This window comes from Anomaloglossus baeobatrachus, chromosome 1 (genome assembly GCF_048569485.1).
Source record: "Anomaloglossus baeobatrachus isolate aAnoBae1 chromosome 1, aAnoBae1.hap1, whole genome shotgun sequence".
Classification (NCBI taxonomy): Eukaryota; Metazoa; Chordata; class Amphibia; order Anura; family Aromobatidae; genus Anomaloglossus; species Anomaloglossus baeobatrachus.
The window spans coordinates 968,401,803-968,426,504 of record NC_134353.1 but is presented as its reverse complement, the minus strand read 5'-3'; the positions used below and the strand labels follow the sequence as shown (position 1 = coordinate 968,426,504).

At 54.7% G+C, this 24,702-nt stretch overlaps 1 protein-coding gene across 1 annotated transcript in view; it reads left to right on the top strand.

Annotated features, from left to right (window-relative positions):
- The window catches only part of LOC142264311 (uncharacterized), a 131,736-nt gene that overhangs the window by 67,157 nt on the left and 39,877 nt on the right, over nucleotides 1-24,702 (top strand).

The following is a 24,702-nucleotide window of genomic DNA, read 5'->3' as shown; positions in this document are numbered from 1 at the left end:
TTTTTATGCCATGGGGGGGTCTAGTTTCCAAAATGGGGTCACGTGGGGATTTTCCACTGTTTTGGCACCTCAGGGGGTCCCCAAACGCAACATGATGCGGCTAACGATTCCAGCTAATTTTCCATTCAAAAAGTCAAATGACGCGCCTTCCCTTCGAAGCTTTGCCGTGCACCCAAACAGTGGTTTTCTGCCACATATGAGGTATCAGCGTACTCAGGACAAATTGCCCAACAAGTTTTGCAGTCCATTTTATCCTTTTACCTCTGTTAAAATTAAAAAATTGAGCCTAAAATAAGATTTTTATGGAAAAAAAAGTACTTTTTTATTTTTAGGTCTCCATGTATGAAGCATGTGAGTGTTCAAAGTGCTCATTACCCATCTATATTTATGCCATGGGGGGGTCTAGTTTCCAAAATGGGGTCACATGTGGGGGAGCTCCACTGTTTCGGCACATCAGCGGGTCTCCAAACGTAACATGGTGCGGCTAATGAACCCAGCTAATTATCTGTTCAAAAAGTCAAATGACGCTCCTTCCCTTCCAAGACCTGCCGTGCGCCCAAACAGTGGTTTTTCGCCACATATGAGGTATCTGCATGCTCAGAAGAAATCGCCCAACAAATTTTGGGGTCCATTTAATCCTGCTACCCTTGTGAAATGTAATATTTGAGGCTAAATTAACATTTTTGTTGCAAAACGTAAAATGTTCATTTTTTCCTTCCACATTGCTTTAGTTCCTGTGAAGCACCTGAAGGGTTAATAACCTTCTTGAATGTGGTATTGCGTAGCCTGAGGGGTGCCGTTTTTGGAAAGCGGTCACTTTTGGATGTTTTGTGTCATGTAGACCTCTCAAAATCACTTCAAATATGATGTGGTCCCTAATAAAAGTGGCTTTGTAAATTTTGTTGTAAAAATGAGAAATTGCTCATAAACTTTGAACCCCTAGAACTTCCTTATAATTTTTTTCCCCCAAAATTGTGCTGATGTAAAGTAGACATGTGGGAAATGTTATTTATTTATTATTTTTTTTGTCATATGTCTCGTTGGTTTAAGAGCATAAAAAAAAATCAAACTTTGAAAATTACATAATTTTTGCCAAATTTTCGATTTTTTTTCACAAATAAACGCAAAAATATTGTCCCAAATTTACTACTAATAGGAAGCCCAATATGTCACGAAAAAACAGTCTCAGAATAACCGGGATCCGTTGAAGCTCCTGAGTTATAACCTCATGAAGTGCCACTGGTCAGAATTGCAAAAAATTACCAGTCATCAAGGTGAAAACAGGCTGGGGGCTGAAGGGGTTAAAAGAAACCATGTGAAAAATATACAGTCTGTGTAATATTATATATATCTCAGTAAATAAACAGTAATGAAATAAATATAATTCTGTATACAGTATAAATATAAAGTGCAATTATTGTAACAATCCATGCACTAATACACTAAAGTGACTGCGCACCTGTGTAACCTGCTACCTGTGTGTAATGTAGTCCCTGAACGGTGCCCTGTGCAAAACTGCCCTTTGGTGCCCCCCCCTACTGATTTTTTTACCCAGTTTCCAGGAAACAAATGAGGATCAGAGGCCATTTTTTTTTATATCCTAAGAAAATTGATCTCTTCAAATGTAGAATAAAGTCCTCCAGATTTGTGCTGGAGAATCTGCACCTCAAATCCACATTAATTCCACCACATCTGAAATTATTCTTATTGGGGTCTTCTCATCTCGTACATGCTATATGCCTGGATATTACATTATGGATGGTACATATGGATCCCCCAATGGGGCACACATGTATCTGCAGAATGAGGCGCTGCTGCTCTTCGTGGAGAGATGATATAAATTCCTATACACTTAGAGCGGCGCAGGTCGTGGTCCCATTGGTGGAATCCTGAGGGTAAATGTACCAAATGATACCAGGCGAGGCACCATGGAGCCGGCGGCCAATGCTGCGTGTACTCCGGACCAAAAAAGTCAAACATACAGATGTTAAAGGGGAATGTAAGGAATTAGAAAAAAATCTCTGCTTTGAGTCCTCAGGTTATATGTGTCACTGCCTCTCAGCTCTACTGACCTGAACAGACTGAGGTGCAGTACCACATACACAGCGCCCCCCATCCTTATGCCCATCCTTATGGTGTGTATGTGTCACTGCCTCTCAGCTCCACTGACTTAACACACTGAGCTGCAGTACCACATACACACCATAAGGACAGGGGGCGCTGTGTATGTGTCGCTGCCTCTCAGCTAAAATGACATGAACAGACTGAGGTGCAGCACCACATACACACCATGAGGGAGGGGCACGGTGTATGGAAGAACTACGGCATATATACTGTAATCCCTTTATTAACCAGACTGGGCTCACCCTATTTGGCAATGCTGCAAATAATTTTGTCGGAAAATTTGTAAGATAAATCCACTCCGAATTATGTAATATTCTGCAGAACGATATAATGCACACCTCAGCTACTGCAGAACCTCATCATACACACCTCAGCTGCTGCTGAACCTCAAAATACTCACCTCAGATGCGACAAAACCTCATCATTCACAACTCAGCTGCTGCACAACCTCATCATACACACCTCAGCTGCTGCAGAACCCCATAATACACACCTCAGCTGCTGCAGAACCTCATCATTCACACCTCAGCTGATGCAGAACCCCATAATACACACCTCAGCTGCTGTAGAACCCCATAATACACACCTCAGCTGCTGCAGAACCCCATAATACACACCTCAGCTACTGCAGAACCCCATAATACACACCTCAGCTGCTGCAAAACCCCATAATACACACCTCAGCTGCTGCAGGACCTCATCATACACACCTAAGCTGCTGCAGAACCCCATAATAGACACCTCAGCTGCTGCAGAACCACATAATACACCTCAGCTGCTGCAGGACCTCATCATACACACCTCAGCTGATGCAGAACCCCATAATACACACCTCAGCTGCTGTAGAACCCCATAATACACACCTCAGCTGCTGCAGAACTCCATAATACACACCTCAGCTGCTGCAGAACCCCATAATACACACCTCAGCTGCTGCAGAACCCCATAATACACACCTCAGCTGCTGCAGAACCCCATAATACACACCTCAGCTGCTGCAGAACCCCATAATACACACCTCTGCTGCTGCAGAACCCCATAATACACACCTCAGCTGCTGCAGGACCTCATTATACACACCTAAGCTGCTGCAGAACCCCATAATACACACCTCAGCTGCTGCAGAACCACATAATACACCTCAGCTGCTACAGAACCTCATAATACACCTCAGCTGCTGATGATGCATTACATTGATAGAATGGCCTTCATAACGACACTAAGGCTATGTTCACACAGTGCATCTTTTGTTGCATTTTTGAGGTCACAAAGATGCCCCCAGACGCAGCATTTCCTCCTCCCAGCAAAGTGTATGGGATTTCTCCTTTGCTGTCCACACTGGGCATCTTTTGTTGGCTGCATCTTGGCTGCGTTTTTGAAGATGCAGCTGTCAGTTCTTTTTTCGTTTTTGAACCCTTCCAGTCAATAGATTAGACTTAAAAACCGCATTGGGCAAAACGCGGTAAAAATGTGTCAAAAACACATTGACTTTTTTTATGCGTTTTTGCCGCGGTGCATTTTTGGTGCATTCTTGGGACAAAAACGCTGCATATTTGTGGTAAAAAACAAGATGCCCCTGTGTGAACATCCCCTAAACCATTCCATGTGATGTGCAGACGGCAGTGACGCCAGGTAACATATGAGACTCCACTGTTATTTTCTACCAGGTGAGGAATCTGACCGCTGATTCCCCTGCACGACCCCCGCGTGGAAGGAATCAGGCACCGGCTCCATTATTGCAGTCCTCTATATTTTACTCTGACGCTTCCACATTTCAGATAAAACAGATTTTATCTCTGCCGAGGACCATGCCACCAGGATGAGGAGCCCGGGAGGCCGGTGCCCAGCGGCTTCTCCCTGCTCTGCTGCCCCGGACTGACCGGTGTCTCCCCTGTGTCTGACATTGTGCACATTGACTGGTCCAACCCCCAAAATGTGTAATATACACTGTTAGGATTTCATGTGCCATTTGAGTGGTCGTGTGATCGCTCACCAGTGATTTGCAGTCTGGGGGTCATCTGCTGAATGACATCTCCTCCTGCGTCTCTCATTGTTATAAGTTTCAATGTGAGAGAAGCAGGAGGAGACTTCATTCTGCAGATAACCACACATTGCAAATCACATGTGAGCGATCAGAGGACGACCACTCGAATCGGCAAGTGAAATCCTAACACAGCGCATATTACACAGCTATAGGATATGGCAGGTCAATATTCAGATTAACAGCACATGACACACTATACGTGACAGGTGCAGGGCATATGTAGGGTGTATACTCTAATATATAAAGCTGATTGTATGTATGTATGTGTGTGTGTGTGTGTGTGTATGTATGTATGTGTATAAGTGTATGTATGTGTGTGTATTGTCACATTTACAATCACAAAATTTTGCACAGACGCCTCATGTACTATGTTTTGAGGGGAAATTTTAACCCTGCACTTTACAGTTATTCGCCGAAAAACATGCTTACATTAAAACAATGGAGCTGGGAGCCACAGGTCATTAATAGCAGCTGTAATTGGTTGCTATAGGCAACAAAGAACATTGTTAGTAAGAGACAGGTAATGTGTCAAATAATATGATGTCAATAGAGACAAACACAGACACACACAGAGACACAGAGAGACAGAGACACAGATATAGAGACAGAGACACACAGAGACAGAGACACAGGGAAGTCACCCCCCCTGCTGGAGGCTGTGCAGGGAGCAGACAGTACGCAGAGCGGAGGGGGTGAGGGCGCCCCATGCTGGAGGCTGTGCAGGGAGCAGACAGTACGCAGAGCGGAGGGGGGTGAGGGCGCCCCCTGCTGGAGGCTGTGCAGGGAGCAGACAGTACACAGAGCGGAGTGGAGGGGGGCAAGGACGCCCCCTGCTGGGGGCTGTGCAGGGAGCAGACAGTACGCAGAGCAGAGGGGGGCGAGGGCGCCCCCTGCTGGAGGCTGTGCAGGGAGCAGACAGTACGCAGAGCGGAGGGGGGCGAGGGCGCCCCCTGCTGGAGGCTGTGCAGGGAGCAGACAGTACGCAGAGTGGAGGGGGGCGAGGGCGCCCCCTGCTGGAGGCTGTGCAGGGAGCAGACACTACGCGGAGGGGGCCCCCTGCTGGAAGCTGTGCAGGGAGCATACAGTACGCAGAGCAGAGGGGGGGAGGGCGCCCCCTGCTGGAGGCTGTGCAGGGAGCAGACAGTATGCGGAGGGGAGGGGGAAGGGCGCCCCCTGCTAGAGGCTGTGCAGGGAGCAGACAGTACGCAGAGCGGAGGGGAGGGGGGGAGGGTGCCCCCTGCTAGAGGCTGTGCAGGGAGCAAATAGTACGCAGAGCGGAGGGAAGGGGGCGCCCCCTGCTGCAGCCCTATCACCTTAGGAGCAGCAAAATGAAAGTGAACAGCTGCTCCATGGGCGCTCCCTCTGCAGCCTGCCGGCCGGCGCCCTGTGCGACCGCACCACTCGCACATACAGTACAAACCAAAAGTTTGGACACACCTTCTCATCTCTAGAACAACTGTTAAGAGGAGACTTTGTGCAGCCGGCCTTCATGGTAAAATAGCTGCTAGGAAACCACTGCTAAGGACAGGAACAAGCAGAAGAGACTTGTTTGGGCTAAAGAACACAAGGAATGGATATTAGACCAGTGGAAATCTGTGCTTTGGTCTGATGAGTTCAAATGTGAGATCTTTGTATCCAATCACTGTGTCTTTGTAGAAAAGGTGAACGGATGGACTCTACATGGCTGGTTCCCACCGTGAAGCATGGAGGAGGAGGTGTGATGGTGTGGGGGGGGGCTTTGCTGGTGACACTGTTGGGAATTTATTCAAAATTGAAGGCATACTGAACCAGCATGGCTACCACAGCATCTTGCAGAGGCGTGCTATTCCATCCAGTTTGCGTTTAGTTGGTCCATCATTTATTTTTCAACAGGACAATGACCACAAACACACCTCCAGGCTGTGTAAGGGCTATGTGACTAAGAAGGAGAGTGATGGGGTGCTACGCCAGATGACCTGGCCTCCACAGTCACCAGACCTGAACCCAATCGAGATGGTTTGGGGTGAGCTGGACCGCAGAGTGAAGGCAAAAGGGCCAACAAGTGCTAAGCATCTCTGGGAACTCCTTCAAGACTGTTGGAAGACCATTTCCGGTGACTACCTCTTGAAGCTCATCAAGAGAATGCCAAGAGTGTGCAAAGCAGTAATCAAAGCTAAAGGTGGCTACTTTGAAGAACCTAGAATATAAGACATATTTTCAGTTGTTTCACACTTTAAGTATTTCATTCCACATTTTTTAATTCATAGTTTTGATGCCTTCAATGTGAATCTACAATTTTCAGAGTCCTGACTATAAAGAAAACTTTGAATGAGAAGGTGTGTCCAAACTTTTGGTCTGTACTGTAGGTAAAGCCGGCTATGACTGCAAGTAAATGTTAGGGACACGTAAGGGAGAAGGACAACCGATAGTTTTACCAGGTCATAGGGCACGCCACTCGATATTCTTGGTGTTACCTATATACTATATATATCATTTCGGTGTGAGTCACCCAAAAGCCGTGTGAAGACTGGAGGAAAGTGGCCAAGACGCAGGAAAGCTGGGATTAACAATCATGGTTATTCCACAGAATATTGATTTCTGAATCTTCCTGAGGTAAAACATTATTATATTGTTGTGTGTAAATGATGAGGAACTTGTTTTCTTCGCATTCTGTGCATCCTGTGCATCCTGTGCATTCTGTGCATCCTGTGCATTCTGTGCATCCTGTGCATCCTGTGCATTCTGTGCATCATGTGCCTCCTGTGCCTCCTGTGCCTCCTGTGCATCCTGTGCATTCTGTGCATCCTGTGCATCCTGTGCATTCTGTGCATCCTGTGCATTCTGTGCATCCTGTGCATCCTGTGCATCCTGTGCATCCTGTGCAGTCTGTGCATCCTGTGCAGTCTGTGCATCCTGTGCATTCTGTGCATCCTGTGCATTCTGTGCATCCTGTGCATCATGTGCAGTCTGTGCATCCTGTGCAGTCTGTGCATCCTGTGCAGTCTGTGCATTCTGTGCATTGTTCTGTTATTTTCACCATTTCTCATTTTCAGAAAATAAATACAAAATGTATTGCTTGGAAATTCGGAGACGTCGTCAGTAGATTATAGAATAAAAGAACAATTTGCATTTTACTCAAATATAAAGAGAAAAATCAGAAAAACTGACAATTGTGCAGTGGTTTGTTAATTTTTGCCAGAGCTGTAGATTTTAGTGCGTAAAAGTAGTAAATAGACTTGATCGAATCCGCCAACATCTGGGACCAGTGGATCACTGCCAGATTGAAAAAAAAAATCTGGATCTGCTACGGATTCCGATGCACACATAAGTCTATGGGGACCAGAATCCAGAGATTAAAACGTTTGTGGAAGGGATAGGGGGGTAGGAGCGCACGCAGTATACTCACCCGAGGCTGTCATGGCAGCAAACTCCTTACGGGTCACGCTTTTCCCTTCCGGAGCCGACAATTCAGTATTCATTGTTTTGCTCGTCCACCGTGTAATTGGTTGCAGTTAGATGCACCCCCACCCTGAGTGGCAGCGTGTCAGGTGACTGCAACCAATCGCAGGCGGCAGGATGGCCGGTGGGCGGGGAAAGCAGTGCAAGTGTCTGCGGGTCAGTATGGTGAACGTGCATGTCTTTCAGAAACACATGCACACTCCTGTCAGAAGTGTGTGGCTGTGCCAGTGATGAGATGTCAGACTCGTACAAGTCTGACATGACATCAGCCAGCAGGGCCTGCCGCTCTCTGAACATGAGCGTGCATGTACACAGAAACCCAGGCACGCTCCTGGCAGAGTGTAGGGATGTTCCGGTGATGCAGCTTTTTTCATATTTAAATTAAAAAAAAACGATGTGTGGTCCCCCCTAATTTTCATCCCCAGCCATGATAAAGCCGGGTGGGGGCTGGTATTCTCATCCCGCAGCCGCCCGGTATTGCCGCATCTATTAGATGTGACAATCCCGGTGCTTTACCGGCTCTTCTCGATTGCCCTGGAGCGGTGGCAATTGGGATAATAAAGGGTTAATAGCAGCGCACAGGTGCTACTATGCCCTAGGTTATTGATGGCACAGGCGTCTATGTGATACCTGCATCACTAACCTGTACATGAAAGAAAATAAACACAGACACAGAGAAAAATCCTTTATTTGGAATAAAGTACAAAACACCCCTTTTTCACCTCTTTATTAACCCCCAACACCCTGCAGCTGCGGCGTAATCCACACGAGGTCCCACGCCGCTTCAGCTCTGCTACATAACACAGTCAGCGGCCATAGAGCACGACCGTAGGCTGTGCACACAATGACTGAGCCGCGATGACGGCACAGCAGGCAGATACTGTCACAGGCTGGGGGCGCATCTGCCTGCAATCAAAGACAGACGAGAGGACGGCCGGTGGACGAGGAAAACACGGAAAGCTGTGTGTATACGATGCACAGTACAGGAAGGGAAAATGTGACCCGGAAGCAGTGTGCCGCCATAACACCGAGTCTCGGTCGGTAAGTTTGAAACGCTGTTTTATTTCTATGTTTTTTCTTTATTTTTCAATTATTTTTGCCAGTGCCAAATCCGGATCTTGCTCCCGGAATTCCGGGTCCGGCACCCGGAAATCTTTGAAACCACGCGGATCTGGACTTTTACAGTTCGGATCTGCTCAGCCCTAGTAGTAAAGCATAAATAGGCGATATAAGTCCGGTGTCTCCACAACCGCACTGACCTGAAGAATAAATCCCCCATCACTTTTACCGCACAGTGAACCGCGCAAAAATAATATAAAAAAACAAGATGCGAATTTCTGTTTTTTTTCATTCATCTGAAAAATCTGAATAAAAGCAATCAAAAATGTTCCCCAAAATGGCACCGAAAAATCTCCCACTCGTCACGCAAAGTATAAGCCCCATACGGCCCTCCTCACAAAAAAATATACAGCGCTCAGAATATTGAGATGGAAAAAACTATTTATTACAAAAAAGCATTTTACTGTGACAAAAGCAGAACATAAAAACTATATAAATCTGTAATCGCTGTAAATCCATCCAATCACTACCATCACACGGTGATAAAACAAGAAGTAACAAGGCACTCCCAAAGTGTGATGAAAAAGTGTATTTATTGTGCTTGAAGAACGTTTTCGGTCCAAATTGGACCTTCCTCAGTAGCACAAATGTGAGGAGTAATGTGGCATGGACTGCAGGCGCGGAATCCACCGCTGCATGGGGGCTGCCATGATGGCATGATCTCACTTGTTTATTGTCACCAGGTAACCAATATAACTGCACAAAATATAGAAATAAACATTTCTGACATGCAAAAACAAAACCCCCCAAAAATGAGTGCCCAATATCGCTCCCTTTCTTTATGATGACACTCAGCAGCCGACCATCCATAGATTCTGTCATTGCTTGATCTGTTTACGCTCAACATTGCGTGCAGCAGCCACCGCAGCCTCCAGACACCGCAGCCTCCAGCCTCCACAGCCTCCAGCCACCACAGCCTCCAGCCACCACAGCCTCCAGACACTGCTCTCAGAGGTGGACTGTTTCCCCTCCCTGTAGATCTCACATTTTATGAGGGACCACTGGTTCTCTATGGGGTTCAGATCAGGGGAACAAGGGGGCCATGTCATTATTTTTTCATCTTTTAGACCTTTACTGGCCAGCCACGCTGTGGAGTAGTTGGATGCATGTGATGGAGCATTGTCCTGCATGAAAATCATGTTTTTCTTGAACGATACCGACTTCTTCCTGTACCACTGTTTGAAGAAGTTGTCTTCCAGAAACTGGCAGTAGGTCTGGGAGTTGAGCTTCACTCCATCCTCAACCCGAAAAGGTCCCACAAGTTGATCTTTGCTGATCCCAGCCCATACCAGTGCCCACCTCCACCTTGCTGGCGTCTGAGTCGGAGTGGGGCTCTCTGCCCTTTACTGATCCAGCCTCGGCCCATCCATCTGCCCATCAAGAGTCACTCTCATTTCATCAGTCCATAAAACCTTTGAGAAGTCAGTCGTCAGATATTTCTTGGCCCAGTCTTGATGTTTTATCTTCTGTTTCTTGGTCAGAGGCGGTGGTTTTCAGTCTTCCTTACCTTGGCCATGTTCCGGAGTATGGCACACCTTGTGCTTTTTGATACTCCAGTAACGTTGCAGCTCTGAAATATGGCCAAACTGGTGGCAAATGGCATCTTGGCAGCTTCACACTTGATTTTCCTCAATTCATGGGCAGTTATTTTGCGCCTTTTTTGCCCAGCACGCTTCTTGCGACCCTGTTGGATATTTGCCATGAAACGCTTGATTGTTCGGTGATCACGCCTCAAAAGTTTGGCAATTTCAAGACTGCTGCATCCCTCTGCAAGACATGTCACAATATGGACTTTTCAGAGCCCGTCACATCTCTCTTCTGACTCATTTTGCCAAAGGAAAGGAAGTTGCCTAATAATTAAGCACCCCTTATATAGGGTGTTGATGTCATTACACCGCACCCCTCCTCATTACAGAGATGCTCATCACCTGATTTACTTAATTGGTGGTTGGCTCTCAGCCTATACAGCTTGGAGTAGGATGACATGTATAACAAGTATCATGTGAGCAAAATACTCATTTGCCTAATAATTCTGCACACGGTGTGTCCCTCCCCCGCCTGTGCTCATGGTGTAATAGTCTGTCCCTCCTTTGTACTGTTTCTGGTGGGAGATTGTTTTTCGCAGCATGGGGCTCCTCCAATCAACAAAGTCTAAAGTCCTTTCATGTATCAAGTGTCCAGGCGGAGTTGGGCCCACCTAAGGGGCTGATCCCAGGAGAGAAGAACAATGAAACCCATGTTAGGTCAGATAGTTGGATCTCGGCTGGAGAAGGACTAGGATCTATGGCTGAGGCTGGATCCTAGAGCCTGTGTATGGACTGTTACAGATTGGAGATCAGTGGCCACGTGGGATTGTGTTTTGTTGTTCACCCTGTTGGACTCAAGGAACTCCTATAAGGACCATTGCCATATTTTCCCTGGCTTTGGAATACCGGGAGGCGCCCCCGGATCTGTTATTTTGTTGTGAACTCCTTGCGGACTTTAAGGATTTATATTCATGTTTGGTGCTTTATCTTTGTGGTTCCAATAAAGCCCTTTGGATTGTTCCTCGGCCTGGCGTCCCTTACTGCTCTGTCGCATACCCCGTCACAGTCTGCACACAGTGTAAGGTTTGGCTGACATTTATCCTGCGCTCTCCGCTGAGCACTTCCATCAGGGTTTCTGTGTAATCCCCCCCAAAAAAACGTGATTCAGCCAAAACCCCATTGGATCCACTGACTATAATGAGGCAGATGGAGATACTGTGGGTCCCGTCTGGTCTCGGTTCCGTCGATGTCCCATCATTTTAGGCTTCTTTTTAGCGTACAAATGTGAACGACTACAGCTCTGTGCACGTGTAAAAAGATGGACACCAGAGAAACAGACGCCAAACGGAGTCCACAGAGTCTCCATCTGCCTCAGAGTGAGTGGTTGGTTCGGTGTCAATCACATTTTTGGGGGATTTACATGGAAACCCCGATGTAAGTGCTCAGCGCAGAACATAAGAGTGTGACTCCAGCCTTAAGGTCCCGTTACACGCTACGATTTATCTGACGATATGTCGTCGGGGTCATGGTTTTCGTGACGCACTTCCGTCATCGCTAGCGACGTCGTTGCGTGTGACACCTACGTGCGACTCCGAACGATCGCAAATAGGGTGAAAATCGTTGATCGTTGACACGTCGTTCAGTTTCAAAATATTGTTCCTCGTTTGGAACGCAGCAGACATATTGCTACGTTTGACACCTGCCAACGACGAACAACATCCACACGACCGCCTTGGTCAAACAATGTATCGCTGAACGATTCTGCATCGCTTGTGCGATCGTTACGTGTGACCGCTAATAAACGACCTATGTGCGATCTCGGCAAATCGTAACTACGATCTGGGCGTGTCACATCGCTAACGAGATCGTCAGATAAATCGTAGCGTGTAATGCCGCCTTTATACTGAAAGAGATCAAAAAACATTCTGTACCCCAAAATGTTACCAATAAAACCCCTAACTTATCCCGCACAATCCCAGCCCCCACTCAGGTCCGTCATCTGTCACTGGAAATATCGGGGGTCCCACATTACTGGTAAAACAAAAGACTCTGGACGTGCGATATGACTCCCACGCCCCTATATAAAATCCATACATCTGCGCTCCCAAATCTAAATGCCCCCCTCCTTCTGACCCTCCTGTGCCTAAACCGCAGTAAGTGGCCCTGTGTGAAGCAATAGTGAAAAGGGGAGAGCGCACGTAATTTACAGGGTGCATGTCTCCAGAAGAAGAAGCTGAGCACAATGTATGGGGGCGCTACAATGTATGGGGGCACAATGTATGGCAGTGCAACAATGTATGGGGGCACAATGTATGGCGGTGCAACAATGTATGGGGGCACAATGTATGGGGGCGCTACAATATATGGGGCACAATGTATGGCGGTGCTATAATGTATGGGGGCGCTACAATGTATAGGGCACAATGTATGGCGGTGCTATAATGTATGGGGGCGCTACAATATATGGGGCACAATGTATGGCGGTGCTATAATGTATGGGGGCGGTACAATATATGGGGCACAATGTATGGCGGTGCAACAATGTATGGGGGCACAATGTATGGCGGTGCAACAATGTATGGGGGCACAATGTATGGGGGCGCTACAATATATGGGGCACAATGTATGGCGGTGCAACAATGTATGGGGGCACAATGTATGGGGGCGCTACAATATATGGGGCACAATGTATGGCGGTGCAAAAATGTATGGGGGCACAATGTATGGCGGTGCAACAATGTATGGGGGCACAATGTATGGGGGCGCTACAATATATGGGGCACAATGTATGGCGGTGCAACAATGTATGGGGGCACAATGTATGGCGGTGCAACAATGTATGGGGGCACAATGTATGGGGGCGCTACAATATATGGGGCACAATGTATGGCGGTGCAACAATGTATGGGGGCACAATGTATGGGGGCGCTACAATATATGGGGCACAATGTATGGCGGTGCAAAAATGTATGGGGGCACAATGTATGGCGGTGCAACAATGTATGGGGGCACAATGTATGGGGGCGCTACAATATATGGGGCACAATGTATGGCGGTGCAACAATGTATGGGGGCACAATGTATGGCGGTGCAACAATGTATGGGGGCACAATGTATGGGGGCGCTACAATATATGGGGACAATGTATGGCGGTGCAACAATGTATGGGGGCACAATGTATGGGGGCGCTACAATATATGGGGCACAATGTATGGCGGTGCTACAATGTATGAGGGCGCTACAATGTATGGGGGCGCTACAATGTATGGCGGTGCAAAAATGTATGGGGGCACAATGTATGGCGGTGCAACAATGTATGGGGGCACAATGTATGGGGGCGCTACAATATATGGGGCACAATGTATGGAGGTGCTACAATGTATGAGGGCGCTACAATGTATGGGGGCGCTACAATGTATGGGGGCACAATGTATGGGGGTGCTACAATATATGGGGCACAATGTATAGGGGCGCTACAATGTATGGGGGCGCTACAATGTATGGGGGCGCTACAATGTATGGGGACACACTGTATGGGGGCGCTACAATATATGGGGCACAATGTATGGCGGTGCTACAATGTATGGGGCACAATGTATGGGGGCGCTACAATGTATGGGGACACAATGTATGGGGGCGCTACAATATATGGGGCACAATGTATGGCGGTGCTACAATGTATGGGGCACAATGTATGGGGGCGCTACAATGTATGGGGACACAATGTATGGGGGCGCTACAATATATGGGGCACAATGTATGGCGGTGCTACAATGTATGGGGGTGCTACAATGTATGGGGGCGCTACAATGTATGAGGGCGCTACAATGTATGGGGGCGCTACAATGTATGGGGGTGCTACAATGTATGGGGGTGCTACAATGTATGGGGGTGCTACAATGTATGGGGGTGCTACAATGTATGGGGACACAATGTATGGGGGTGCTACAATGTATGGGGGTGCTACAATGTATGGGGACACAATGTATGGGGGTGCTACAATGTATGGGGGTGCTACAATGTATGGGGCACAATGTATGGGGGTGTGATAGGGTGAGGGTGTATTGATGACTGTTATTCAGTGTGAATGCAGGATGCTTATTTGCCGTTCATTGTATGCATTATTGATATGTAATGGAGTAAAGGGGGCTTTACGCGCTACGATATCGTTAATGAATTATCGTCGGGGTCACGTTGTTAGTGACGCACATCCGTGGTCATTAACGAGATCGCAGCGTGTGACACTTAAGAGCGATCCTAAACGATCGCAAAAGAGGGGAAAATCGTTTGCCGCGGAGAGGTCGTCCTGAAACAAAAAATCGTTTTCAGGATGTTAGCGATGTTGTCTGTCGTTCCTGCGGCATCACACATCGCTATGTGTGACACCGCAGGAGCGAGGAACATCTCCTACCTGCCGCCGGCCACAATGCGGAAGGAAGGAGGTGGGCGGGATGTTACGTCCGCTCATCTCCGCCCCTCCGCTTCTATTGGCCGCCTGCTGTGTGACGTCGCTATGACGCCGAACGAACCTCCCCCTTGAGGGAGGGATTGTTCGGTGGTCACAGCGACGTCGCTGCACAGGTAAGTGCGTGTAACGCTGCCATAGCGATAATGTTCACTATGGCAGCGATCACCAGATATTGCACGTATGACGGGGGCGGGAGCTATCGCTAGCGATGTCGCAGCGTGTAAAGCGGCCTTTAGTATTGTCTGTGGAAGAAATAAGTCCTTTATATTCACCACACATGTATTTATACATATAATGAGATCTCCTCTGAGACGTCTTTTCTCCACCTCTCATTATACGGGCGGCCTCCATTCCTCATCATACGGGCGGCCTCCATTCCTCATCATACGGGCGGCCTCCATTCCTCATCATACGGGCGGCCTCCATTCCTCATCATACGGGCGGCCTCCATTACTCATCATACGGGCGGCCTCCATTCCTCATCATACGGGCGGCCTCCATTCCTCATCATACGGGCGGCCTCCATTACTCATCATACGGGCGGCCTCCATTACTCATCATACGGGCGGCCTCCATTCCTCATCATACGGGCGGCCTCCATTCCTCATCATACGGGCGGCCTCCATTCCTCATCATAAGGGCGGCCTCCATTACTCATCATACGGGCGGCCTCCATTACTCATCACACGGGCGGCCTCCATTCCTCATCATACGGGCGGCCTCCATTCCTCATCATACGGGCGGCCTCCATTCCTCATCATACGGGCGGCCTCCATTCCTCATCATACGGGCGGCCTCCATTACTCATCATACGGGCGGCCTCCATTCCTCATCATACGGGCGGCCTCCATTACTCATCATACGGGCGGCCTCCATTACTCATCATACGGGCGGCCTCCATTACTCATCATACGGGCGGCCTCCATTCCTCATCATACGGGCGGCCTCCATTCCTCATCATAAGGGCGGCCTCCATTACTCATCATACGGGCAGCCTCCATTACTCATCACACGGGCGGCCTCCATTCCTCATCATACGGGCGGCCTCCATTCCTCATCATACGGGCGGCCTCCATTCCTCATCATACGGGCGGCCTCCATTACTCCTCATCATACGGGCGGCCTCCATTCCTCATCATACGGGCGGCCTCCATTCCTCATCATACGGGCGGCCTCCATTCCTAATCATACGGGCGGCCTCCATTCCTCATCATACGGGCGGCCTCCATTCCTCATCATACGGGCGGCCTCCATTCCTCATCATACGGGCGGCCTCCATTCCTAATCATACGGGCGGCCTCCATTCCTCATCATACGGGCGGCCTCCATTCCTCATCATACGGGCGGCCTCCATTCCTCATCATACGGGCGGCCTCCATTCCTCATCATGCGGGCGGCCTCCATTCATCATACGGGCGGCCTCCATTCCTCATCATACGGGCGGCCTCCATTACTCATCATACGGGCGGCCTCCATTCCTCATCATACGGGCGGCCTCCATTCCTCATCATACGGGCGGCCTCCATTCCTCATCATACGGGCGGCCTCCATTCCTCATCATACGGGCGGCCTCCATTCCTCATCATACGGGCGGCCTCCATTCCTAATCATACGGGCGGCCTCCATTCCTCATCATACGGGCGGCCTCCATTCCTCATCATACGGGCGGCCTCCATTCCTCATCATACGGGCGGCCTCCATTCCTAATCATACGGGCGGCCTCCATTCCTCATCATACGGGCGGCCTCCATTCCTCATCATACGGGCGGCCTCCATTCCTCATCATACGGGCGGCCTCCATTCCTAATCATACGGGCGGCCTCCATTCCTCATCATACGGGCGGCCTCCATTACTCATCATACGGGCGGCCTCCATTCCTCATCATACGGGCGGCCTCCATTCCTCATCATACGGGCGGCCTCCATTCCTCATCATACGGGCGGCCTCCATTCCTCATCATACGGGCGGCCTCCATTCCTCATCATACGGGCGGCCTCCATTCCTCATCATACGGGCGGCCTCCATTCCTCATCATACGGGCGGCCTCCATTCCTCATCGTACGGGCGGCCTCCATTACTCATCGTACGGGCGGCCTCCATTACTCATCGTACGGGCGGCCTCCATTACTCATCATACGGGCGGCCTCCATTACTCATCATACGGACGGCCTCCATTACTCATCATACGGGCGGCCTCCATTACTCATCATACGGGCGGCCTCCATTACTCATCATACGGGCGGCCTCCATTACTCATCATACGGGCGGCCTCCATTACTCATCACACGGGCGGCCTCCATTCCTCATCATACGGGCGGCCTCCATTACTCATCATACGGGCGGCCTCCATTACTCATCATACGGGCGGCCTCCATTCCTTCTATTATGCAGGGCACTGCGGCTGATGCCGCTGCCCCTGACTGCTGAGCCCCTCGCTACGTCCCCCATGGTCACCTCTCCTCCCTCCCCACTGTGCAATGCCCCCTGCTGGGACCTCCTACAGGTCTTATAAGCAGCCTCCGGAGTCCCTCCTTCCTCTTACCACAATCTGCCCTCAGGGTGAGCATCGCCGATGGACCCCCTGGAAGCAGCGGTAATAGAAGGATCGGATGGGAGGGAGCCGCGTGGCTTGCCTCCCCTGTGGGCACCAGCTCCCTCTTGCCGGGTCCCAGCAGTGGTGGGCGCAGGTCTTCCAGACCCTCCCGTCCACCGCAGCATTTAAGCCCCACCACAGATCCCAGGCGCAGGGCGGCCTGGTCCAGAAGGTCCGGTCCACTCTCACCCCCGGCTCCCCTGGCAGCACGATCACCATCGACACGCAGCGCACCTCCCCCTCCACACAGCAGGCAGGTTGCGTCCCCCCAGATGACGCGGCCCCCATGTGACTCACCGTTGCATGCGGAGGTTGTGGGAGGGCGCGGGGGAGGGCAGAGAACATGGAGCGCGGGGGAGGGGATGGAACACGGAGCGCGGGGGAGGGCGGAGAACACGGAGCGCGGGGGAGGGCGGAGAACACGGAGCGCGGGGGAGGGCGGAGAACACGGAGCGCGGGGGAGGGCGGAGAACACGGAGCGCGGGGGAGGGCGGAGAACACGGAGCGCGGGGGAGGGCGGAGAACACGGAGCGCGGGGGAGGACGGAGAACACGGAGCGCGGGGGAGGGGAGAGAACACGGAGCGCGGGGGAGGGGAGAGAACACGGAGCGCGGGGGAGGGGAGAGAACACGGAGCGCGGGGGAGGGCGAAAAACACGGAGCGCGGGGGAGGGCGAAAAACACGGAGCGCGGGGGAGGGCAGAGAACACGGAGCGCGGGGGAGGATGGAAAACACGGAGCGCGGGGGAGGGCGGAAAACACGGAGCGCGGGGGAGGGCGGAAAACACGGAGCGCGGGGGAGGGGATGGAACACGGAGCGCGGGGGAGGGGATGGAACACGGAGCGCGGGGGAGGGGATGGAACACGGAGCGCGGGGGAGGGGATGGAACACGGAGCGCGGGGGAGGGGATGGAACACGGAGCGCGGGGGAGGGGATGAAACACGGAGCGCGGGGGAGGGCAGAGAACACGGAGCGCGGGGGAGGGGATGGAACACGGAGCGCGGGGGAGGGCAGAGAACACGGAGCAGAGGAGGGCGGAGCACAGAGAGGAGGAGGGCGGAGCACGGAGCGGAGGAGGGCGGAGCACGGAGCGGGGGAGGGAGGAGCACGGAGCGGGGGAGGGCGGAGCACGGAGCGGGGGAGGGCGGAGCACGGAGCGGGGGAGGCCAGAGCACGGAGCGGGGGAGGCCAGAGCACGGAGCGGGGGAGGGAGGAAAACGGAGCGGGGGAGGGCGGAGCACGGAGAGGGGGAGGGCGGAGCACGGAGCGGGGGAGGGAGGAGCACGGAGCGGGGAGGGCGGAGCACGGAGCGGGGGAGGGCGGAGCGGGGGAGGGCGGAGCACGGAGCGGAGGAGAGCGGAGCACGGAGCGGGGGAGGGCGGAGCACGGAGCAGGGGAGGGCGGAGCACGGAGCGGGGGAGGGGAGGAGCATAGTGCGGGGGAGGGCGGAGCACAGAGCGGGGGAGGGCGGAGCACAGAGCGGGGGAGGGCGGAGCACGGAGCGGGGGAGGGCGGGGCACGGAGCGGGGGATGGCGGAGCACAGAGCGGGGGAGGGCGGAGCACAGAACGGGGGAGGGCGGGGCACAGAGCGGGGGAGGGCGGGGCACAGAGCGGGGGAGGGCGGGGCACAGTGCGGGGGAGGGCGGGGCACAGTGCGGGGGAGGGCGGAGCACAGAGCGGGGGAGGGCGGAGCACAGAGCGGGGGAGGGCGGAGCACAGAGCGGGGGAGGGCGGGGCACAGAGCGGGGGAGAGCGGGGCACAGAGCAGGGGAGGGCGGGGCACAGAGCGGGGGAGGGCGGAGCACAGAGCGGGGGAGGGGGGAGCACAGAGCGGGGGAGGGCGGAGCACAGAACGGGGGAGGGCGGGGCACAGAGCGGGGAAGGGCGGAGCACAGAGCGGGGAAGGGCGGAGCACAGAACGGGGGAGGGCGGGGCACAGAGCGGGGGAGGGCGGAGCACAGAACGGGGGAGGGGGGAGCACAGAGCGGGGGAGGGCGGGGCACAGAGCGGGGGAGGGCGGGGCACAGAGCGGGGGAGGGCGGAGCACAGAGCGGGGGAGGGCGGGGCACAGAGCGGGGGAGGGCGGAGCACAGAGCGGGGGAGGGCGGAGCACAGAGCGGGGGAGGGCGGAGCACAGAGCGGGGGAGGGCGGGGCACAGAGCGGGGGAGGGCGGGGCACAGAGCGGGGGAGGGCGGAGCACAGAGCGGGGGAGGGCGGGGCACAGAGCGGGGGAGGGCGGAGCACAGAGCGGGGGAGGGGGGAGCACAGAGCGGGGGAGGGCGGTGCACAGAACGGGGGAGGGCGGAGCACAGAGCAGGGGAGGGCGGAGCACAGAGCGGGGGAGGGGGGAGCACAGAGCGGGGGAGGGCGGAGCACAGAACGGGGGAGGGCGGGGCACAGAGCGGGGGAGGGCGGGGCACAGAGCGGGGGAGGGCGGAGCACAGAGCGGGGGAGGGGGGAGCACAGAGCGGGGGAGGGCGGGGCACAGAACGGGGGAGGGCGGGGCACAGAGCGGGGGAGGGCGGAGCACAGAGCGGGGGAGGGGGGGAGCACAGAACGGGGGAGGGCGGAGCACAGAGCGGGGGAGGGCGGGGCACAGAGCGGGGGAGGGCGGGGCACAGAACGGGGGAGGGCGGGGCACAGAGCGGGGGAGGGCGGGGCACAGAGCGGGGAAGGGCGGGGCACAGAGCGGGGGAGGGCGGGGCACAGAGCGGGGGAGGGCGGGGCACAGAGCGGGGGAGGGCGGGGCACAGAGCGGGGGAGGGCGGAGCACAGAACGGGGGAGGGGGGAGCACAGAGCGGGGGAGGGCGGGGCACAGAGCGGGGGAGGGCGGGGCACAGAGCGGGGGAGGGCGGAGCACAGAGCGGGGGAGGGCGGGGCACAGAGCGGGGGAGGGCGGAGCACAGAGCGGGGGAGGGCGGAGCACAGAGCGGGGGAGGGCGGAGCACAGAGCGGGGGAGGGCGGAGCACAGAGCGGGGGAGGGCGGAGCACAGAACGGGGGAGGGCGGGGCACAGAGCGGGGGAGGGCGGAGCACAGAGCGGGGGAGGGCGGGGCACAGAGCGGGGGAGGGCGGAGCACAGAGCGGGGGAGGGGGGAGCACAGAGCGGGGGAGGGCGGTGCACAGAACGGGGGAGGGCGGAGCACAGAGCGGGGGAGGGCGGAGCACAGAGCGGGGGAGGGGGGAGCACAGAGCGGGGGAGGGCGGAGCACAGAACGGGGGAGGGCGGGGCACAGAGCGGGGGAGGGCGGGGCACAGAGCGGGGGAGGGCGGAGCACAGAGCGGGGGAGGGGGGAGCACAGAGCGGGGGAGGGCGGGGCACAGAACGGGGGAGGGCGGGGCACAGAGCGGGGGAGGGCGGGGCACAGAGCGGGGGAGGGGGGAGCACAGAACGGGGGAGGGCGGAGCACAGAGCGGGGGAGGGCGGGGCACAGAGCGGGGGAGGGCGGGGCACAGAACGGGGGAGGGCGGGGCACAGAGCGGGGGAGGGCGGGGCACAGAGCGGGGAAGGGCGGGGCACAGAGCGGGGGAGGGCGGAGCACAGAGCGGGGGAGGGCGGGGCACAGAGCGGGGGAGGGCGGGGCACAGAGCGGGGGAGGGCGGAGCACAGAGCGGGGGAGGGCGGGGCACAGAGCGGGGAAGGGCGGGGCACAGAGCGGGGGAGGGCGGGGCACAGAGCGGGGGAGGGCGGGGCACAGAGCGGGGGAGGGCGGGGCACAGAGCGGGGGAGGGCGGGGCACAGAGCGGGGAAGGGCGGGGCACAGAGCGGGGGAGGGCGGAGCCCAGAGCGGGGGAGGGCGGAGCCCAGAGCGGGGGAGGGCGGGGCACAGAGCGGGGGAGGGCGGGGCACAGAGCGGGGGAGGGCGGGGCACAGAGCGGGGGAGGGCGGGGCACAGAGCGGGGAAGGGCGGGGCACAGAGCGGGGAAGGGCGGGGCACAGAGCGGGGGAGGGCGGAGCACAGAGCGGGGAAGGGCGGGGCACAGAGCGGGGGAGGGCGGGGCACAGAGCGGGGAAGGGCGGGGCACAGAGCGGGGGAGGGCGGAGCACAGAGCGGGGGAGGGCGGGGCACAGAGCGGGGGAGGGCGGGGCACAGAGCGGGGGAGGGCGGGGCACAGAGCGGGGGAGGGCGGGGCACAGAGCGGGGGAGGGCGGGGCACAGAGCGGGGAAGGGCGGGGCACAGAGCGGGGGAGGGGTGGTGGCGCTGTGTGTTGGAGTCACAGGAGATATTCCTGTGTAATAAGCAGTGGACACATCCGCACAGGACACAGCCCGGCACATGGCGCTGACGTCACTACAAGGCTTTCACCTCATCTCTCCTGAGCTCCGCCCCCCTACACAGATCACGTTGCGGTGACGTCACCACAGGTCCTCCAACATTTTTGTCCTGAGCTCCGCACTCTCCTCCACTGAACACATGGGAGTGACGTCATCACGTCATTTAATGTATTTATCCTGAGCTCCGCCTCCTGAGCACATGGCGGTGACGTCACCACAGGTCCTTCAGCTTTGTTCTCCTGCGCTCCGCACCGTGGTCATATGGTGGTGACGTCACCACAGGTCCTTCAGCTCTTCTCTCCTGCGCTCCGCCCCCTGGTCATATGGCGGTGACGTCACCACAGGTCCTTTAGCTCTCCTCTCCTGCGCTCCGCCCCCTGGTCATATGGCGGTGACGTCACCACAGGTCCTTCAGCTCTTCTCTCCTGCGCTCCGCCCCCTGGTCATATGGCGGTGACGTCACCACAGGTCCTTTAGCTCTCCTCTCCTGCGCTCCGCCCCCTGGTCATATGGCGGTGACGTCACCACAGGTCCTTTAGCTCTCCTCTCCTGCGCTCCGCCCCCTGGTCATATGGCGGTGACGTCACCACAGGTCCTCCAACATTTTTGTCCTGAGCTCCGCACTCTCCTCCACTGAACACATGGGAGTGACGTCATCACGTCATTTAATGTATTTATCCTGAGCTCCGTCTCCTGAGAACATGGCGGTGACGTCACCACAGGTCCTTCAGCTTTGTTCTCCTGCGCTCCGCCCCGTGGTCATATGGTGGTGACGTCACCACAGGTCCTTCAGCTCTTTTCTCCTGCGCTCCGCCCCCTGGTCATATGGCGGTGACGTCAGCACAGGTGCTTCAGCTCTCTTAGTGCAGCGGATCCGTCCTGGTTGCGCTGAATCTAGAATGTATGGGCTCCTTCCAGGCTAGTCGGCGCCCACTATAACTCTGCAGGCTCCGCCTTCTCCTTTGGTCTTGCCCGCCTATATTATAAATAGCTTCATGACCACATGACTTGGAACGCCCCCATCATGTGACAAATTACGTCACACCTGAAAGGAGCCCGTACATACTAGCATCTACCATCGCCACGTGGAGGTGTTTCCTGGTTTCAGATATAATGGCGGAGACCCCGGCGCGTCTAAATCCCGTGGACAGAGACCTCTGCTGACGTCATGTCCATGTGACAAGAAGGGGCGGGGCCTCCACTTCACTCCACTCCAGGTTAAAACAGTTCTCTCACATTAGTATAGTGGACGGAAGGAAGCATCACCACGCCCACTTACAGCTGACCACGCCCACTATCCGGCTACGCCCAGGCTCCTTCTAGCCATTGTGATAAACCTCAACCATTTAGTTAGTGTCTCCCGTCCTGTGTGCGCCGTTCCTGTTCTCTGTTATCAGCCAGCAGCAGAGTTCCCGCCATGCAGGTGAGGCTACAGCGGAGGGTTCGGTGCAGTGTTACAGTTGGGGTGAATCTGTGAGAGGAGAGTGCGGGGGCTCCTGTGGTCTCTTGTATTGTGCTGATTGTTACATCTGATATATCAGGGGGAAGATCCCACTAATATTAAACTGGAGGAAGAAGAAGAAGCGATGACGAGGGGGGATCAGCCGAGTGTGAGTGACGGGAAGGAGGAGAGTCCAGGAGAGGTTTCCACAGGTGAGTAATGATGACGAGGGGGGATCAGCCGAGTGTGAGTGACGGGAAGGAGGAGAATCCAGGAGAGGTTTCCACAGGTGAGTAATGATGACGAGGGGGGATCAGCCGAGTGTGAGTGACGGGAAGGAGGAGAATCCAGGAGAGGTTTCCACAGGTGAGTAATGATGACGAGGGGGGATCAGCCGAGTGTGAGTGACGGGAAGGAGGAGAATCCAGGAGAGGTCTCCACAGGTGTGTAATGATGACGAGGGGGCATCAGCCGAGTGTGAGTGACGGGAAGGAGGAGAATCCAGGAGAGGTTTCCACAGGTGAGTAATGATGACGAGGGGGGATCAGCCGAGTGTGAGTGACGGGAAGGAGGAGAATCCAGGAGAGGTTTCCACAGGTGAGTAATGGTGACGAGGAGGGATCAGCCGAGTGTGAGTGACGGGAAGGAGCAGAATCCAGGAGAGGTCTCCACAGGTGAGTAATGATGACGAGGGGGGATCAGCCGAGTGTGAGTGACGGGAAGGAGGAGAGTCCAGGAGAGGTTTCCACAGGTGAGTAATGATGACGAGGGGGGATCAGCCGAGTGTGAGTGACGGGAAGGAGGAGAGTCCAGGAGAGGTTTCCACAGGTGAGTAATGATGACGAGGGGGGATCAGCCGAGTGTGAGTGACGGGAAGGAGGAGAGTCCAGGAGAGGTTTCCACAGGTGAGTGATGATGACGAGGGGGGATCAGCCGAGTGTGAGTGACGGGAAGGAGGAGAGTCCAGGAGAGGTTTCCACAGGTGAGTAATGATGACGAGGGAGGATCAGCCGAGTGTGAGTGACGAGAAGGAGGAGAGTCCAGGAGAGGTTTCCACAGGTGAGTAATGATGACGAGGGAGGATCAGCCGAGTGTGAGTGACGGGAAGGAGGAGAGTCCAGGAGAGGTTTCCACAGGTGAGTAATGATGACGAGGGGGGATCAGCCGAGTGTGAGTGACGGGAAGGAGGAGAGTCCAGGAGAGGTTTCCACAGGTGAGTAATGATGACGAGGGGGGATCAGCCGAGTGTGAGTGACGGGAAGGAGGAGAGTCCAGGAGAGGTTTCCACAGGTGAGTAATGATGACGAGGGGGGATCAGCCGAGTGTGAGTGACGGGAAGGAGGAGAGTCCAGGAGAGGTTTCCACAGGTGAGTAATGATGACGAGGGGGGGATCAGCCGAGTGTGAGTGACTGGAAGGAGGAGAGTCCAGGAGAGGTTTCCACAGGTGAGTAATGATGAGGGGGGATCAGCCGAGTGTGAGTGACGGGAAGGAGGAGAGTCCAGGAGAGGTTTCCACAGGTGAGTAATGATGACGAGGGGGGATCAGCCGAGTGTGAGTGACGGGAAGGAGGAGAGTCCAGGAGAGGTTTCCACAGGTGAGTAATGATGACGAGGGGGGATCAGCCGAGTGTGAGTGACGGGAAGGAGGAGAGTCCAGGAGAGGTTTC